The sequence below is a fragment of the Alosa pseudoharengus genome, unplaced genomic scaffold (genome assembly GCF_046254945.1).
Source record: "Alosa pseudoharengus isolate Yale_2024_CS ecotype anadromous, Long Island Sound unplaced genomic scaffold, YU_APseudo_1.1 YU_APseudo_1.1_scf_2, whole genome shotgun sequence".
Taxonomy (NCBI): domain Eukaryota; kingdom Metazoa; phylum Chordata; class Actinopteri; order Clupeiformes; family Clupeidae; genus Alosa; species Alosa pseudoharengus.
This window is the reverse complement of record NW_027468663.1, coordinates 4,788,780-4,809,594: the sequence shown is the minus strand read 5'-3', so window position 1 is coordinate 4,809,594 and position 20,815 is coordinate 4,788,780. Positions and strand designations below refer to the sequence as shown.

Below are 20,815 nucleotides of genomic sequence, written 5' to 3'. Positions count from 1 at the left end.
TTTTGCTACTTTCTGCTGGCTCAACTGCCTCAAAGGAGGAACAGAAATCTGCAACCGCCAAAATACTCATATCTTCACTTTGCAGTGTTGCATTTCGAGTGTTTGTAAATCCGTGTGAACGTGCACGGGTGTGTGAAGAACGTCTGTGTGTCGTTGGGCTTCCTCCCGGTGCCCCCTGGACGAGCGGGGCCCCCCCGACAGAGAGCCACGGACTGGCCCAGAGGGGGCACTGGTGAGGGGGCCCCCCTGGCTCCTCCATGGTGGCCTTGGGGTGTGAGGGCTAGGGGGGGTGGAGCTCTGAGATTAGCTCAGGATTAATGGCCTGTCATTAGCCCGGCATCCCTGCACTGAGAAATGGGGATCAAACCACGAGACGCTAATTAATTAGCGACTCACGCTAATCACAACCAGATGGAGCTCCGACGCTGCTCAAACGAGACAGGAGAGCGAAAAAATGGGGGGGGGGGGGGGGGTGCCTGTCCCCACGTCTGCGCGGACCCACCGTGAGTGTATTAATGTGGGAATTATGTGGGAAGGGCGATGCTAGAAGCAGACAATGGGTGACAGAGCAACATGGACGTTGGGACAGAGAGAGGAGGAAGAGAGATGGAGAGGGAGGGAGGGAGCAAAGCGAAGGGAAAAGGAGGGGACTGGTCAGGGAAGCCACATGAGGGAAGTGCAGGCGAGCGGAGCAGCAGCAGCAGCTCTGATGGATCGCGCCCCGGCCAGGATACGACCTCATATGGCCAGGGGAAGAATGAGGGGAGAGGGCTGCAGCCCAGAGGAGCCCCCCCACCACCACCACCACCACCTCCAGCCCTGCTAAGCCAAGATAACCCAGAGCCAGTGGCCACTCCATCTGCCCCATCACACGCAGTCTCTCACTCGCTCCCTCCCTCCCTCTATCTCTCTCTCTCTCTCACCCTCTCTCTTTCTCCTCCTCCTTCTCTTCACACATCCCTGCGAGAGTCAACAGCAGCAGGACAAAGGAGGCATGGAAAGTTTTCCCCCCCTCAGTCCTGCTCTCTCTCTCTCCCTCTCTCTTTCTGTCTCTCTCACATTCTCTCCCCCTTCCTTTCTCTCTGTGTCCCAGCGCTCCATCCTGTCACTAACAGAGAGCAGGAGCATTTCCGGTTTTCAGAGTCGGCTCTGGAGGCATGGGGCACGCCTCAAACGGTCTGCTACGCTCACCTCCTCCCCTCCCCCTTCTCTCCCTCTCCCTCATCCCTTCCCTCTCCTCCCCCACTATCATCCCCCCATCTCTGCTCTCTCTCTCTAGAGAAGTTCTCCTCACATAACTCTCAGGCTAAGTTTAACTAAAGTCAACTTCAAACTCCAACATTCAACAACTATCTATACTTTCTACATGGGAATTACACATTAACAAATTATCTTAGCCTGTTTTTCATCCGCCACAGACAACACACACACACACACACACACACACACACACACACACACACATAACCACCTTCCTTTCACACACATTCATAACCACCTCCTCTACAGCTGTGAGTTAACTAACTGCTCTGCACTGTTTTGTTAAGCAGTGTTTAGCAACCCTTGATCCCTTCTCAAAGTGTGCGCACAAATACACACACACACAGCCACCCATACATGCGTGCACACGCTCCCTCCCTCTCTAAGACCAGTGGCAGAGCGAGAAGCACCAGCCAGTGGGAAGCTGGGAGGGGTTTGGAATGCAGCGTTCCTACCAGTCAGAGCCAGCAGATCACACAACGGCAGTTGAGTAACATCCACACATCTCTCCACACATCGAGAGAGAGAGGGGGAGAGAGAGAGAGAAAGAGAGACAGAGAGAGAGATAGCCATCTCAGGAGGACCTGGAGGGCACACTCCTCTCCTCCTCCTCCCCCCCGACCTCCTCCTCCTCTCCTCCTCTTTCTCTTCCACTGCCACCAAGCACTAATCTTAGAACTCATCTCACTTCAATGCCTTTTCACCCTCTTATCTAATAGTGTAGGGGTTTTGTGTCTGCTTATAAATGGATGAAGGATGATTACAGAAAATAAATGGGACCCACATACACACACACACACACACACACACACACACACACACATACATACAAATAAACAAAAACACACACACAGTCACACAAACACACTAACAGACATGCAAAACCCCAAGCACACTTCTCAGTGAGGATCATTCGGTGGCTGTGGCATATTTACCCGTTTGTGAGTTGGGGCCGTAGGGTTCAAGGGGTCATGGAGTGGTGGGGTCACAGTCGGATAGGTGAGAGGGCAACGCAGAGAGAGACTCAGCAGCTTCTGTTCATACTGCAGGAAGAAAACACACAGGCCAGATTTACACTCCACTTCATTCCACTCAGCTCCATAAACAGGACTATGTCACAGGGCACAATACACACATACAGCACCATCACTGAGACAGGAGGACATATTGGCAACACATGATTAAAGGTCAGATACCAGCAGACATTTCAACACATTGGCCACATTTATTTAGTTTAATGATCATGGTCTAAACAGTTGACATAAAATATGTTTGACGTTAGCCCTACTAGTGTAACATTACTGCACTAAAATGACTTTGTGCCCAAATATAACAAAATAAATACATGTTACGTTGTGAGCACAATAAACAGACAACATTTCGGCAGAGAGGATTTCAGTAAACCAGAACCAAAGACACCCCTCAGACTCGCAACAGAAAAAAAACAGAAATGCATCCTGTTGGTTTACAAGACTGTGCTTGTAGAACACCGGGGAAAAGCCTGGGTGACTAGGATGCAGGAGGCCTGTTTGGCGAGTCATGGAGGGTGACGTCACACTGACACATCTCCGCTGAGCAGGCCACGCTGCCGCCCCAGCAAAGGTAACAGGAGAGACTCGGCCCTGGGCTCTCGGTCCCTTGTTAAGCCGGTAAACTGAGACTTCCTGCCATCCCATAACACATCAAAGCCCCGCTGCCTGCCAAGTTTCCTTTCCAAGGCGGCGAGCAGACTAACCCCAAGCGGCCAGCAGAGGCGTCGGCTGCTGCAGCCACCGCTCGCCCGCTATGCCATGCACCCCAACGGACGGGAGAGGCAGACCGGTCGATAGGAAAGACAGAAAAGAAGAGAGGACAAAGGGATACTAGGAGTGGGAGTAAGGATGCTGGGGCAGCAGAGAGGCAGATGGGAGGCAGATCAGAGGGATTTGGAGGCGAGACAACGGGCTAATTAAAGTCTGACGAGCACAAACATGGCGGTGGTGGTGGTGAGCACTTTCTGCTCGTCATCACTTTTCCCCAGTTTCTGCCCAGGGAATTGACCAAATGGCGGCCAGGAGGATTACAGAGGACCTGCAGAGGCTGGAGAGAGCCAATGGACTGAGCTACTGGGGAAGAGAAAAGAGGGTATCACTTCTAAAACTACATTTACGGAAATGAGCATGTCACAATAGTGCGAGTAATTTCTCTTTAAAAAGTCATTCTTGAAAATGAAAGGTGACCAACTTCTCTCCTCTCTCACTCTTGTGTGCAATCACGCTGGATGATGTCACAGCAGAGCTGGACAGCAGGACTGGAGGAATGAAGAGGGGGGAAGAAAAGCCCAGACTGGGAGAGTGACTACGTGAGTGAGTGAGGGTGTGTAAGCACGGGAGAGTGAGTCAGTGAGTGAGGGAGTGACCGAGCGTAGTGCGGCGGAATGTCTCGGCAGACGGCAGCAGCCGCCACATTGGCCGGTGACAGGCACAGGCAAGTGCAGAGGGCCCGGGCAGGTGCTGCCTGGTGTTGTGCTTGTGCTCCGCGCCTGTGCGTCTGCTTGTGCTCTGCCTCCTGGATCAGTTTCAGCACAGCCCCACACACAGCACAGCACAGCACAGCAGAGGAGAGGAGAGGGGAGGGGAGCAGGGGGTGTGTGTGGGGGGGGGGGGAAGCAGTAGTGATGGCATCCGGCAGCACGGAGAGGAATAACGCCACAGGAGAATAAGAGAGAGGAAGAGAAAATGAGGCAGAGGAGAGGAATGAGAGAGAGAAAGAGATAGAGTGAGAAAGCGAGAGAGAAAGAGAGAGAGAGCGAGAGAGAGAGAGGAATGAGAGAGAGAGAAAGGGAGGGAGGGAGAGTGGCTTGACTGGTTCGGCTGCTCTGTTTGCCTCTGAAAGCCTTGACTTCACTTCCCCTTGTCGTGTCTCTTTATCTGCGTGCTATCTGCAAAACACATAGGCACTAATGTATACATGTATACAGACACATACGCAGAAGCACAGACAGGAACAACCACCACCACAAACACATAGACATACACATACATACACACACACACACACACACAAAGATACAGTGTGATGCACTGATCTTCAGACAGCTGTGCTCAACTACTCAGATGGTGAAAAAAAGAACTCACAGCGCATCAGCTCCATCAAATAAACGAAAACATATTTAAACAAGAAAACAAAAAAAGTGCAGAAAAGCTGAACGTCTTTTGCATGAAAGAAAAACAAGAGTAACAGGGAGCAAAAAGATAAGAGTGAAGCATGGTGAAAAGGGAGAGCGAGAGAGAGAGAGAAAGAGAGAGAGGGAGAGGGAGAGGAAGGAGAGAGAGGACCCCTAAGGGGTTAACAGTAAGAGCAGTGAGGGGCGGAGCGGGAAGCCCTTGGCAAAGCTGCACTCAGCTGTCAGTCCGAACAGGTGGCCCTGACGCGACCTTTGGCTTCTTTTGCATACAGCCTCCATTTTGTTTGAGGCTTCAAGGCTTAAAGCTCAACCAGCTTTTCTTAAAAAGAGAACTCACTTGTGTCCAGACGAACTGATGCTCACCAAATGTTGCTACCCCCCCTCCATCCATCCCCCATGGATGACTCTGTGGGTGTGTGTTTGTGAGTGTGTGTGTGTGTGTGTGTCCGTCCGTGCGTGCCTGTATGCATGTGTGTGTAAACAAATATTAACCAACATCATTCCCAGTGTGGTAGGTGGGAGGAACATACTAGGTCAACCTCACCTGGATAAAGACCACAGCATCTTTAAATAACAGCGTTTGGCTATTTGAGGGAACAGAATTGCAAACACAGTCACACACACACACACACACACACACATCAACACACAAAACACTTTCACACATGATGCTGTGGTTGATGGTGAGGTTTATTTCGTCCAGAGAAGCTCTTGAGCACACCACTGTTGACACACACACACACACACACACACACACACACACACACACACACACACACACAGGCTCTGGTCGTATAGCTGCACAGCCCGGCAGCAGCCCACTGCAGAGCCACCCATTTCCAGCACTGTGCATTCCAAGCTATTTTAAAACTCAGCCTGCTTGCAGATTTACCCAAGCGTACACTTCTGTTCATTATTTCATAATCATCCCTCTCAAGCCCCTCATCCCAACCCCCCCCCTCCTCCTCTCCCTCCATCTTTCTCTTGCTCTTTTTATCTTTTTCCTTTTCCCGGTCCTCACCTTCCTCTCCTCCACCCTTTTTCTCGACACAATGAGACAGCGGGCCACAGACGTGAGCTGGGGGGAGCGGAGCGGCCGCGGCCCATCACACAACCCAGCAGCAGCAGCAGCAGCAGCACTGAAGTTGAAGTAGGTCAGAAAGTTTATTTGGCAGCGTGGAGCATGTTTACACGCTTAGATCCCTCTGCCTCTCTACTAGATTCCCCACAGTCTGACCAGCCTCCCACCCCCCTGGTTAGGCCCTTGTGATTCACAGCTCTCTCTGTCTCTCTCTCTCTCTTGTGGGCTCTCGCTCGCTTTCCCTCCCTCAGTCCCTCTCTGTCTGTCTTCCTCTCTTTTTCTCTCTTCTGCAACATCCTAGAACCCAAAAACTCATATGCTCCAATAGTTTGAGCTTCATGGACTCTCTCTTCACCCCTATTCTTCTACTTCCATCTCGTAGACTCTTTCAGTCCCACAGTCATCATCATGTTTTTGTTAGCCTCTTGCTCCTTTTCCCCCTATTCTCTTGTTGTCTTCTTCACATTTTGCCACTTTAGCCTGCATTGTGTTTATCGTTCACACTCTGTTTTTCTACTCTGTATTTAGCTCTCTCTCTCTCTGGTCTGTGCTGCTGCTGACGAGTACTCTCTGCTCTCAGAATCACACTTACACAGGAATATGAATGAAGTCACTGAGCTGACTAAATTATTAACACAAGAGATCCGGTTTTATTGGTTGAAATCATGTGTTGTGCTGCACTGCACAGCAATAGCTTTTTACTTCCTGTTGAGAGTGTTCTTGATCTAACTAAGACTTCTCTCTTAGACTTCTCTCAACTTCAGGACCCTTCATTATAGTGGATGGCCACATCATCAGCCAGGGCCTGAGGTTCCCATAGAAACTCCCATCCACTGACCTACACCTTCAAGCTGCCACCTCCTAGACCCTCCTACACACTAACTCCTCCAATCTCCACTCCCTCTACTCATGTCATGTGACTCTTCCCTGGCCAATCCAGTAGGGGCAGGTCAGATGACAGAGCCTGGGCAAGCTGAGGAGTGGGGGTTGTGTGAGAGGGATTGACACCTGGGAAACAGCAGGAGACAATCCATCAATCACCATGTGTGTGTGTCTACTACTGCCACAACAGCAACAGGCCTGGGCATTACACACACACACATATGTGCAATCGCTCTCATTCATACACAGACACATGCCGCACACACACACACACACACTCCAAAACTGCCACTCCGAAATAAGAGTCACATTGTGCTTGGGCAGCTCTGCTGTAGCAGTGGGCTTTATGAGAATCAGAGCCTTGGGACAAGCTCCTACTGTATAAGAGGGCAATTCATCTGGAACAGGGGAGGGGGCAATAGCTCTACTGCCACTCTGGAGGAGGCAATTCATTTCAGTCTTTTGGGAATACACATGAGCAGATCTGAGGAAAACTCATGCGAGCCTATAGCTAATTGTACATGAGCCATGCAGTTACCACATAGAGTCTTTAGAAAGCTCATCTTTTCACCATCTTTCAAACATCTTTTCTTCTCATACAGAAATGGGGTTCTCTAATCATAACACTGCATCACGTGACAAGCTTGTCACCTCATCCACATCCGTCTTATTTCATTTTGTTGCAGAGACATCATGCAGAGTAGAGGATAGACACCAACAAGTTATTCTTAAACTAAAGGCTAATTATTAATTCATGCTCTATCACTATTTTGTGCTCCATCAATGGCTTGCACTGGGAGCCAAAACAATTACCTACCTCTAATCTCAGTTCCAAAATGTTGAATTCAGCGCAGCCAGTCCCAAAGTTACCAAAGTGAAACCATCCTGCATTGACACTACACTAATACCCGCGCAACAAATGCTATTTCCACCTTGTCAGTGTCATTACTCTGGATCACAAAGAGCAAGAGGGTAAGTGCCAAACAATAAAAATCAACATGCCATTGCTCATTTTATACAAGAGCCAGTTGTGTCCATCCATCCTACAACAATGAGGCCTGATTCTGAACACACTTTAAGCTGATGATGACTCCAAATATGAAATATAATCTCTTGTACTTTGACCTGCCTGGCACGCGGGTGAGATTCACAGGCAGAGGAACGTTGGTCGGCTTTCTATCTCTGACAGCACACTCGGTTAAAAAACTAACAAAGCTCAACAAAACCAACACAATCAAAACAAAAACAGTGATTGCTCAAAGCTAGGGTCATCATGAGGAACCTGCAGAAACCCTGACATCAAGGAAAGGCTCTTATCAACACAATGACCCCCACCATCATGATGGAACAGTGGAGATACCACTCTATTTTAAGTGTTGCTTACTCTCCAGTGGCTAACTAACCTACTTTATTACTAACTGTGTGTTTATCCCTACACCCCTTGCCAGGATGTTTGGTTCTGATTGGGTAGAGGATGCTCCACACCGACCAGGCATCAAGCCCTGTACATTGACAGGTCTCTCAGCTGCCCTCAAAGTGATAAACAAACCACAGTCTCATAGCAGCAGGACACTGATGGGCCATGTTTGTCCCGGGGTGTGTTTAGCCAACAGGGCCTCCATGGCTGCGTTTTTTGTGACACATCATGTGTCAGCGGGTCCATCAGGGAACTGGGCTGCTATGTCAGGTCACTGGTCAGGGTCAATGGCTTAGGGAGTGCAGGAAGCTATGCTGGAGAACTGGATACACTGTAAGCCTTCAGTTTGCTCCCTAAAGTCTTTAGCACAGCATAGTGCTGTGGCTCCGACACCGGCACACCCATTCGACAAAGTAAAAGTTTGTAAATAAAACTACACTAGATAAGTTCATTATTCGAGTGTGGTCACTACTACGTTTTTGTTTGTGATACTTTACTTCCTTACTGTGGCTACAATGCAGGGGAGCAGGCCTAGCCTAGCCTACCTATCCATCACTAAAACAAGATAGGAAAGGCTTCATTCAAGGTTTTCCTGATAGTGTGCTGATTCACTATCCAACTGCATGCAAAAAGTGCTGAAGACCTCAGTGTTTTTCAGCCATATCTTTAAAAATGAGGTAACAATATCCACTGAGATATAACTGGCGCATTTAAAAATGGGAATCACATCATTCATCCTTTTAGAAAGCTAAGATTATTGATGGAAGTGAAGTTTAAACCTAAGGTTTATGACATGGAGATACACATTTAAGCAATTGTTTTTTTTCTGTTTGCAGGTCCTTGTCATAAGACCCAGGCTGGATTTCATGCTCTCCTTTTGCTCTGATGAGTGCTCTATTACATTCCTCTGAACCAGGAGCACAAGTCTCATACCCTGTGATAAGGGAGTTAATATTTACAGGAACTCTGGAACGAACCAGGCTACAAGAGGCACAAGTGACCTTTGCCTTGTTTCCATGCTTCATTTTATATATTTTTTTCACCCACTGAAGGTCATGTTATCCATTTTCTCTCTGAAAGAAGCTTAGGAGGTAGTTTGATGCTACATTCATTCACTTTCATTCAGAAGTCCTGAGATGAATTGTTTTTGACCACAACAGTCTCTGGCTAGTTTCACTTGATTTGCTTAGAGAACGCCGTGATTGTTAGTAAACTTTTAAGATGTTTGCACATCACTGATGTGCCCAACAGGTTTGAAGACTTGAGGGCTGTAAGTCAGTGCTTCAGGAGCATCACTAATCCACAGCATGTTGCATGCTAGCAATCCTCCATTATGTGTGTGGGTGTGGGTGCGTCTCAGTGTGTGTGTGTGTGTTTGTGTGTGTGTGGTTAGGAGACGGGAGCGGCTGGGTTTCACATCACTGAAAGCAGGCCCTTTTTGGCCCATTGTCTACACCACCTCGGGGCATGTTGGGATAGGCTGCTAAAGGGCTGGCTGACTTGCCTTCGTCCCTCGGGATGGCGAGAGCAGAGCGTTAACATCCTCCCGCATCCATGCCTTTCTCTCCCCCTTTCACCAAACATCTCCAGGTGTCTTTTTCTATGGTGGACTAGGGACAAAAGAGGAGGGAAAACGTCCCTAACGCGACACAGAGGAGAGCTACTCTGGAACAGGAGGAGGGCAGAAAGATCTCTGTGCCCTTCATTTTGTAATGACACATAAAAACGCGGTCCTGCCTCTTCATCACAATGTTTTAAATCAGTGATCCCTATGGTGTTGTGCTTTCACAGCAGTGTGTTTCTTGCTTTAAGAATCGATGTTGCAAACCTAACCGAATTACATTACACTGCCAATGGTGGAGAAGCTGGGAGGGGGGGTGCTTATTTAATCTAAATCAAAACAATTAACAGTGGCAGCCTGATGAGTTGAATGTTAAGAGTTTTGGTAAGGTCTGGGATGGAAAGCTCTATGAGAGGAGTATTGAGCCGAAGCTTCGAACACATCTGGTTCCCATTGCTCAGCCTTCTCAGAGACACAGAGGAGGATCTGTCCAACCGGAGTGAGAGCTTCGGCGGCTCCCTCGGAGTCTGCTCTTGGCTGTTAAGACTCAGCATGGCCGCCGTGCCAGATTATCATCTACGCCTCCTCCTGACTCCAACTCCAACTAGTCCAATCGAAAGCTATGGACATTAAGAGCTTGATGTGACGACTTCTACAAGTTTTTAAATGTCACCGATATATAATGAGTCGTAACAGAGGAATGTCATTTGTTAGTCAGGATGAAGATATTAGCAAATGGCAACTGCTGCCAAATATGCACCTCTCCACCATCCTGGCCCCATCACCCTCCCTCTCCTCCTCTCCTCCCTCCATCCACAGTCCTGTGTATTCTACACTACAATGGTGAAAAATATTATCAAAAATATGCATTTTGTCCTTGAACAACAAACAGTAACAGTACTGTGTCAATTTGCAATGTTGTCTTGTGACAAAAGTAGAAGTATTAATAACTTAACGGGGTCATCACTTTTGGGGCAGCTGACATGCTGACCTAATGTTAACTTGAATTGGATCACTTAAAACACTCTACACCCATTCATGACTAGGCTTACGAATGCATTACTAATACACAAGTTACAGGCAGAGTCAACTTCACACTGAAGATGGCCTGTTCTAGAGAAACAGGTTATACGATGCTGCTTTGCCTGACATCCTCCCCCATCTCTCTCTCTCTCCACCTCCCTGCCTCCTTCCCTCCCCCTGCACCGATCCCAAATGAGCAACAAGTGTAGCTCTTCTTGAGTACCGACCCTCCCCCCTCTCTGTTCTACCTCGAGAAGCTATCACAAATCCACAGACTGTGAGCAACTGCCAGCTGACAAAACTGTTTAGTCAGCAACAGAGCCAGGGTGGGAGAAAAGGGGAGGGGGGAAACCAGGGGAGAAGAGGAGAAGCCAGTACGAGTTGTGGGTAATCTGTTCTCTCTCTCTCTCCTTCTTTCTATCTATCTTTCTTTTCTTTTTTTTCCTCACACACACAAAAAAACACATGCATGACAGATGAGTTTACAGGACTCATGTTAAAACCTTCGGCAGGACCACAGAGTTGAAGTGGGAGGTTACTGTATCCAACTTCCTCCATCTTCCTCATACACAGACTGTTTCATTTCCTGTCAACCACATCCCTACTCTGCTCACAGCCTCCATTTTCAGATTAGTCCATCTCTCTCTCTCCTCTTCCCTCCATCTGAGCATCAGTGATGGTCTTTGAGACCACAGGAAAGAGGTGTAGCAGAGAAGCATGTTACCCCTAGTTGCTAATTAAGAGGGAAGTTGTTTCACAGTAAATGGCTACACCATATCCTAAAACTACATGGCTAAAATAGGCCAAACATCATCTGTTAGAGCTTAAGAGTTTAACTTATATTTAGGGAAATTATTGTGTGCTACTCAAACCCACTATATTAAGCTTTTTGGTAAAACACAGAATTGAGCAATCATAATATAACATCAATGTGCATTTTCCAAGAGCATATAGAAATAAATGGTCAACTCGCTATTGCAAGGGAAAAAAACACAGCACAAAACAGTTAGCATCCTTGATGAGAAAAACCAACGCAACAACTCTTCGACATCTCCCCAACCCACACAGGTACAGTAGCACATTCTACATCATGTCTAGCACCTAAACAGGCCTCCCATCCCCTGTGAGAGAGAGGGAACATAATCTTATCCAAAATAGGCGCGTTAAAAATAGGTCCCAAGCGAAAGAGGATGCCCATCCTACCCGTGGACGAGTGAAGAGAGCGCCCATCACTGGGGAGAAAAGGCCTGCTGAGGTGACCCGCCACTCTCCATCCTCCACAATTTAGCTCTCTGACCCTCTGGCCTGCCAGATTGGTCACTTATTAGTAATTACATTCATCATTCACAAATTATACGAGCACATTTGTGCATCTGCTGCTTCAACCTTGACTATATATATTTGGGAAATGCCCACCAGTAAGGAAGGAGGAGGCCAAACTTAATTTTATAACTTGTATTTTAACTTCTATGGGTGTGGCTCCTCAGTTCTAATGGTGACCAAAGCCACAGATTCATCACAGGTGTGTGGGCCACATTTGTTTCACCAGACACCTGAATAGGCCTCATATCTGTGGCATGTAAAATCAGCCAAGCCTGAAGTTATTCAATGCTTTTGAAATTGTATGGGATTTGGGGTTAACCAGATGCTTTTGGCTTCTGGTTCTTGTAGCCTATTGACAGCAGTTTGTTTCTCTCTATCCCCTGTTGACTACCCATTTAAAACAAAGGAGATTATCCCCCAACCCCATTTCATGTTGTACCATTGAGCTTAATGTGCCTTAGGCTTTTCAGCCTGCCTCAGGCTTCACACATCTGATTCGCACCGAACAAACAGATCTCCACCCAACACCTAGCTCTATTGTGCAAGCAGCCTTTTCACTGGAGTTAAACTGAGAAGAGAGGACCAGTTATAGGTCTAGTACTGCTTCAAAAAAAATGCCTGGCCATTTTGAAAGGCCAAAACTGTAATGGGAGTTCCACTTTTTACACTTGATTATAACATATTTTATAAACACCCAGCATTTGTTCTATGTAGTCTATCTAAAGGTAGTCTATCATTACTCCATCCAACCTTGAAAAATACCTGGCCACCGCGTTTCTCAATACACATCATCTGAAAGCTGATGGTTTAAGAATCAGCGCTGAGCTGGAGTAAAATAGTGGATGATACTGCCTCCCTAGGCCTCCTGGAGACCCGTGTAGAATTTCGTAATGGAATGTGAACTGTTCATCCGGATCTGCACTCTGCTCTTCTCTGACTCTCGAAAGTTAAACGATCATGGGAAAAAGATGGGAGGAGAGCGATCAAAAAGCCAGAGGCAGGACACTCATTGTGTACAACATGTACTAAACCGCAACTTAACCTGTTCTACAGTATAAAACTACTTACTTGTTTACTAACAGTAGCACCGCGTCGACAACTTGTTTGTTTAGACTCAACCTTGCAAACAATAGTTCATATGTGTTATATTGTCCAGGCTACTGATCAGCAATTACATCTTCCATGTTTAGTTCCATCTTTGAGGAGAGTAGCCTATCTGATGAGGAAACTCGCGCCGTTGACTCGACGCCCGCATTATACTTCCTCCTTTGGGACGACATTTGTTCCTAAATATCCCTTTTACTTGACGGGTAGGCTATATAAAGTCACAATGCAGAGATGATGATAACGATATATGAAGTGTACAGACAATATGAAGACAACCCAAATAAACTATTTGGAAAACATCTCTGCAAGGTCAAAACGTAAAAAGGACGCGTGCCCCCCCCCCACACGTTGGCTCAGATCAAAGTACACTGAATGATGTGGATGCTTCGCCGCTCCGTCGACACAAACTTGGTTTCAATCTCATGTTATCAATCAGTCATTCGGTCTCAATATACAAGTTAAATTGAACCACGAAAGCAAAATACAACAAATATATTCTCCAATCCTCCATCTCGAGTTACCGCAGCCCAGGTAGTTATAAATACATGTGCGCAAAGGACGGACAGTCAAATTCCTGTAGTCAGGCGATCGAACTATGGATGAGAGTGAAACTAGGAAGCGCTGCCGACCTGTAAAGAAAGCTAACTTTATCCACACATCTCATTCGAAACTGTTTTAAACTTCAGTAGCCTAGTACCTATCTTACAAACTCATATCGTTGAACATCTGTCAATGTGTATGGCAAATATGAAACCAAGAGATGCCTGTTGCATTGGCAAACTTTTCAAACTAGCCTACTTACATTTGACTTTGTCGGGGTTGGGCTGCTTGCGCCGAGGCATAGATGATGGTGAATGGAGATGATGGACTTAGAAAAAACTGCAAACTTGTTCCGGAGAGCAATCAAAATGGCGTTTCAGATGATGTTCAAAGTTCGTCAACTCAATAATTTAACCCCCCTCAGGTTTCTCCTCAAAAAGAAGTAGGCCTGCGGTGGAGAATGTCGACAGTCGACAAGGGGGAGAAAACTCACTTTTTCTTCTCTTTCTCCCACTTAGGTCGTTCCTAGGCGCTGCTCACTAAACCTGATAAGTAGACACATCACGTGTTGCTCCTAGTCTCCAAGGGGACGTGTTACTGAGGCTGCTGCCACTGCGGTTCAGCATGTGAGCATCTCTACGGGAGGGGTCTCCATCGAGCTGGGAGGAGGGGTGGAGAAGTTACCAAATTGTTATCTTCCCTGTCTGAAACTGCTTCGGTGGCGTCACAGAGTGGGGGATGATTGTCAGAAGTTTCACGCAGCATCAAATAGTTGACTTTACAAACTATTGTGTAGACTAGGCCTGCGTTTTAAGTTGGGCTACCCGACTAATCATCCACTGGACCAACTTTTATTTAGAGTAGGGTAGGCTATGTTAGACAACTCAGCGAAGTCTTGCGCAAAAGTTTTTTTTACCGTAGTGAAGAGTCGTGTTGAACCTATATTTTTACATTTCAATGTCAATGATATTCCAGGATTTACCATTTCCCGTGTGCTATACGCTATTGCAGAAGTTCACCCCATTATCTAATTCATGTTGATAAACCTACGTTGCCAAGAAACGGCTAACCTACCTCACGCTAAAAAGTTATGTCGCTCGCGCGTCATCAGTGTATTGATTGTCAACTATATTATGCATTTATATGTCGAGTTTTGGTAGTAATACGTAGATGAAGGTGGGGGAATTGTAACGTATTGATTAAATAAGTGTAGCTTAGAAGTCTTCTTTCGATGCCATGTTTGTGACGGTGATGCAATCTTCCCCTAGCCTCGCGCTCTGGCGCCTCCAGCCCATCACATGAGACGAACACCTGTTGGTCGTTACGGTGCAACAGAGAACATCACTCATCTTAGTGATACTCTGAAAAGAAAGAAACAGCATTTCTGTTCACTTGAAAGAGCATTCAAAATTAAGTTAAAAGTTAAATTAATTAAGTTATTGATTTGCGCGATACTCTAATGTTAACGTGTTTTCAGTGTTTTCAGATTTGGTTTGTTCGCAAGTCACAATTCATCACATAGCCTACCTAATGCATTCCTTCTTGTGCTGCTCTGAGTGAACAAAACAAAACTCTCATTAACAATTAAGTTTCACTAATTAATTTCTCCTTTTCTTGTGGATAATAGCAGCCAAAGATTACCTTGCTTATGACATCAGCAAATAAGATAATTGCCTGGATAGGCTACCCTTTCATCTTAATAAACCTCAAAGATGCAGGCTTACATTTATCATAGGTTCCTTATTTTCATTTAGGATGTAGGCTGTTGTTCCCTCAGAATATCCTCAAATCATTAGGTCACCAACAGTAAAAGTAAGGCTTTTATCCTTATTACGACATAGAGTTTGTATTTTTTCAGGGAGAAATCAGACTATCACGATTAACATAATGTACCGACTAAACAACAAAGATAGGCCATGTTGGCAAGAAAACAAGCGAAACACTACACCTTCAAGCAAAGCAAATCCATGGCTCAACATATTCACAAATCCTCTTCATATTTGACATTACTGTATGTCATATGTACAAAACATATGCAAAGAAAAGGAAAGTGAAAGAGCCATTGATACTGTGAATGAAGGAGTTGCTCTTGTTATGTGTTACACACGCCCTTTGTCATCTCAGTTATCAAGCTTGCATGGCATCTGGTTGGCCTGGTCCTTCTGAGGAGACTTGTGGTGACTGACTCAGAGTGAAAACAGCTGGTCTACTGAAAACAATATTCTAGCACCAGTAGAATTCCTCATCATAACATATAAGTCTGGTCCTCTGTGTGTGTGACGGTGTGATCCGGGTAAAACAATGATATCTAGCAACTGGAATGTGCTCATCTCTGGATGCTGTTTGGTATTTCTTTGAGTGTTTGATGGTGGACTTTTCCGAAGGAAAAAATCTAAATGGCACATCATTACAGATGGTTGCTGACACAACTTCTGTCCACTCCTCCAATGGCAAACTGCTTCACAATTTCTCAAGAAGAAATCGAGCTCTGTTACAACATGAAATATACTCCCATTACAGGAATAGCTGATATTTTGACTGAATACATGGTATTAGCAGTCATCCATGCAAGTGACAATAATGAAAATCCATGTTCTACACCTATTATCTTGGATAAGAGATTGTCCACTGCAGATGTAATTTGACTAATATTGGGACAAAGCTTCCTAAAGTTATTTTTGTAATGTTTCTGTGAGGTCTCCACAGTAGCATGCATGTGCATGGTGCTGCACAATGGGGCTTAAGTGGGGAACTATGAGGATGTTCAAGGTGTTGATGTTTATTCAAGATTGTTTCATCAGATAGGCTACTGATCTAATCCTGTCTAACTCTGCCAGGTTAGATGAATGTTTTTAGCAAAGAGAGATTAGGAGGTGTGGTAGGGCAAATGTAAAAGGTTGATACTTTCTTTGATGAACAAAGGAATTGCAATTGTCATGGCTGATATCATAAGGTTGGGTAAGGATATGTAAAACAATATTAGCTATTGCTGTTGTAAGCTGTTGTAATAGTCAGCTTCTCAAGACTGTAGTGCCTAAAGGAATTCTGGGGGAATACTGAGTTGTGCATATCTGTTAAATCGACCACTAGAGGGCAGTCCTCCCTTGCATAGAGCTTATGTAACAGTACAAGCCCGACCTTGTATTTGCACAGCCTCTGACACACTACAACCTGCAGAGTTGCCTGTGGCCTACATGCTATTTCTCATCTTACCCAGCCAAAAAGGTTTACAATAGACATCACAGGGTTTATAGCATTGCACTTGTTTCTGTGTATTTAGACTAGGTGGCATGTGTATGGCCATTATTCATTTGTTTTACCTTTATCTGCAATAATACAAAATCTAAAACCTTACCACACCAAGGCAATGCATGAATAAGGTGACACATTGTGCAACTATGGAGGTCCTCCAATAATGAGAGAAATGTAATTACAATTTAGGCTATAAATACCATGGCAGTTAGTGAACAGACAATAGGAGGCATCAAACGAGCACATGCATGTGTTCTTGGAAGGCTGACTACAGAAACAGTGAAACACATTGCCCTCCAATGGTGATTTTCATGAACTTGTCAGTTGTATTCATATGCACTGATCTCCCCCAGTTACCCTCTTGCCCTTCTGGCTTTTGTATGAAAAGTGCTGGACTTGATTACATGCCACTGATAGTCCACTTACATATCCATTCACTGTTGCTGAAGTAATAGTATCTTTTGCATAACAGTGATGAAATTATCAAGAACGTACACAGCAGGCTAGTACAACCCCAAAACAGAAAAAGTTGGGACGTTGTGTAAAATGTAAATAAAAACAGAATGTGATAACATACAAGTCTCGTAAACCCTTATTTAGCAGCAAAAAGGACATAGACAACATATCAAATGTTGAAAATTAAAATATGGACTATTTCATGGAAAATATATGTTAATTTTGAATTTGGTGCCAGCAACATGTTTCAAAAAGTTGGGACGTGTGCATGTTTACCACTGTGCTGCTTCACCTCTTCAATTAACAAAATTCTGTAAATGTTTATGAACTGAGGAGACCATTTGCTACAGTTTTGAGAATGAAATGTTGTCCCATTACTCCCCGATATAGGATTTCAGTTGCTCAACTGTATGGGGTATTCTTAGTCCTGTTTTTCATTCCATTATGCACCTAATTTGACAAATCTGGACTGCAGACAGTCCATCTTAGCACCTGGACTCTTCCTCTATGTAGAAATACGATTTAAATATGTGCAGAATTCATTTTGGCATTGTTTTTCTGAAATAGTCAAGGTAGTCCCTGGAAAAGACATTGCCTGGATGGCAGTATATGTTGCTCAAAACCTGTATACATCATTCAGAATTGATTGTGGTTTGCCAAATGTGCAAGATTCCTATGCTGTAGGCACTAATGCTCCTCCACACCATCTATAGATGTTGGGTTTGGAACTGAGCACTAAAACAAGATGGATAGGTTGGATACTTGGATAGGCCCTCTCCTCTTTAGCCCAGATGAGTCCATGATTTCCAAAAAGAATGTCAAACTTTGATTGGTCTAACCACATGACCTTTTTCCACGTTACCTCAGTCCATTTTAAACAAGCTCAGGCCCAGATAAGAGGGGGATATTTTCTGTATCATGTCTCAATACAATTAGCTGTTACAATTTTGGCTACTGTATCAAACTGTGCACACAATGGTTCTCAGAGGTTTTCCTAAGCTCATACAATGACAGGTCTGGAAACAGGTCTGGTGTCAGATGCAGTGCCATCTGAGGTCCAAAAGACCACGGCCATCCAATGTGTTTTTCAGCTCTATCCCTTGTTTGCAAAGATTTTTCTGGATTCTCTGAATATTTTTATAATATTATTTCCTGTAGGTGATTAACTCCCCAAATACATCACAATGTCATGTTAAGAAGCATTAAAATTACATATTTTGTGCACACAAGTTTACGCAGATGATGAATACCCCTACATCTTTACTTCTAAGAGACCCTACCTCTCTGGGATGCTCTTTTTCCATACCCAATCGTGTTGCCACTTACCCTAATTAGTTGTGAAACATTCTTCCTTTTGTTTTCTTTATCATTATACAACTTTTCCAGCACTTTGTTACCCCGTCCCAACTTTTTCTGAAACATGTTACTGGTATCAAATTCGAAATTAACATATATTTCCCATGAAATAGTAAAATTTGTCATTTTGAACATTTGGAAAAGTCCTTTTTGCAATTAAATATGAGTTTAAGAGATTTGCAGATTATTACATTCTGTTTTTATTCATATTTTACACAATGTCCCAACTTTTTCTGTTTTGGGGTTGTATAATCATCTATGAAATAATGTACTGTACATAATACAAGGAAGTTTACAAGGAAGTTTATTGTCACATGCATATAGTTACTGGAAGTAAGAAATGCAGTGAAATTATGTCTGGTGTCAGCCTATTTGTGCATTTATGGGGGGGGGGGGGGGGGGGGGTTAAAAAGTGCAGTAGAAGAGGGGTTTAGTAGATTAAGTGGCAAGGGCTGCATAAGAAAGGTGGGGGAGGATTGGGATTGTGGGGGGGGCACCAACAAGGAGCACCCAAGAGCAACAGGGGCAAGGAAAAACTCCCTTACCAAGGAAGAAACCTTGGGCAGATCCACGGCTCAAGGGGCTATAGCACATCTGTAGTTGTGTATAAAACCAAAACAGTTGTTCTCCACACAGAGACTCCCAGAGTATCTGTTAAGCTGTTCAACATTAAATTATAAGCTTAAATTGAGCAGCTGTTGAATTCATGGAGACAAACGTTACCTTTAATGATGTGACGGATCATTAATCATCAACATGCTATTAGTCATAATGACAATCATAATCTCTGTACAAGGGTAAAGTTGACTTTGGTTTGGACATCACATAATGAGCATGACATAATAAATATTATAAGAGTAATTAAGTTATTGGGTTTTATGTACGAACCAGACATTTGTTCTGATGGTACTCCATCCATTTTCCCCATCTGTTTACAGTTATTTCAATAAGAATTAGATTCCCATTTTAATGTATCATCATTTCAAGTTAAAGGCAATTCACCAGCAGCTTGCCTGGTTTATAAACAAGGATAATGGCGGCAATGTTAAATGACATGCAAAGTTATGTGCAAAGTAACAGGAAACTGACTGAAAGTGTCACAAGGAATGTTTTCCTTCTTTTTGTATGAGTGCCCCATACCACCCCCTGCATGATGCCACACTGGAGGGCTGCCCATGTCACCTAGATTGAAATCCGCCACTGACTCGCCTGTAGGTTTGTGCTTTGTCTCCATCCCATTAAATGGCCAATGGCCTTTATCCTGCAATGCATGCAAATCAATACAATCAACAGAAACATTTAACTCTTGTAGAAATGTGTTTTACTAACCATTTTCAAGAGGACCGGTTGTAAGTTTTGATGAAAGCGCTGGTTACTCTTTTTACTCACAATACTCTGCACTTATATGGTTTTAATTAGAGGGAAGCTGTTTTACAGCATTACTGCCATTGGTTCAACTTCTGGCTCTAATAGCACTATGACGCTTCACATAAAAGTGCTTGCTAAACTGATATGGAAACATGAGTAATTATTTGCTGGTCGATGTATGTCACGGGTGACAATTCTTATGATCTAGTCCGGACGCATCTGCCATTGCCTCGCCTACGGTCAGTGAATTTTTTATTCTGTTAGTCATTTCTGTATGTTTTCTACGCATCTGTTGTTGAATCCATTTAGTATCTTTCAGACTGTTTTAATAAGTCATGTTTGTGTAATGGTTACAGAAACTTTAGGTTCTATCTTCAACATAACAACAGGTATTTTAAATGATAATGTGCAGCTCTGTGAGAAAGTTAAGACCCAAGGACTTTCTCCATTTACTTTACAATTTTACAGGAAACAAACTTATTATGGCATGTAGCCACAAATGGCAATGGGGCTTCTTAATTTGAAACACGATACTGTTTGTTTTGTTGTTGTTTTGGACACAGGAGTGTTTTGTATGCCATGTTGACTTGTTTTTATTGTCACGAGCCCCCACTACATCCTGTAAGTGGTGAATGCAATCTCGGCAGCAAATGTCAAGGGACCCAATTACCTCACAGTCGGGTGCTTGCGCTCAGACCATGGGTCAGACAACATGGGAGAATTCCCAAGCACATACCTTGCCCTACATGCCAAATGCAGTCGTTATGTTCAGCATGGCTGACAGTCATCTGAGTTTACCCAAAAGGTAGGGTAGGCTACTTCACGAACAAAAGTCCATCAGTTTATTTTTGGCGATTACCTGTCAAATTACCAATCACTTGAACTGTCTACGCACATATCCATATGGCACAACTCCCTGATTCCTGCTGTTACCACTCTGACTCGTGACCTTTTAAGAAGAGAAACAGCGAAAGCGTTGGAGGGTGTAGGAGGGAGTGCATCCGTCTAATATTTACGTCACTG

General features: G+C 44.7%; 1 protein-coding gene across 1 annotated transcript in view; it reads right to left on the bottom strand.

Annotated features, from left to right (window-relative positions):
- Positions 1 to 15,380, bottom strand: part of rreb1b (ras responsive element binding protein 1b) — a 32,033-nt gene extending 16,653 nt beyond the window's left edge. Inside the window, exons 1-3 of the mRNA XM_076293445.1 lie at positions 15,309 to 15,380; positions 13,623 to 14,721; positions 2,196 to 2,303 (exon numbers count right to left, since the gene is read on the bottom strand). The gene's annotated coding sequence lies outside the window, so the exon portion shown is untranslated. The remainder of the gene's footprint in view (positions 1 to 2,195; positions 2,304 to 13,622; positions 14,722 to 15,308) is intronic.
- Between the last annotated feature and the right edge of the window lie 5,435 nt (positions 15,381 to 20,815).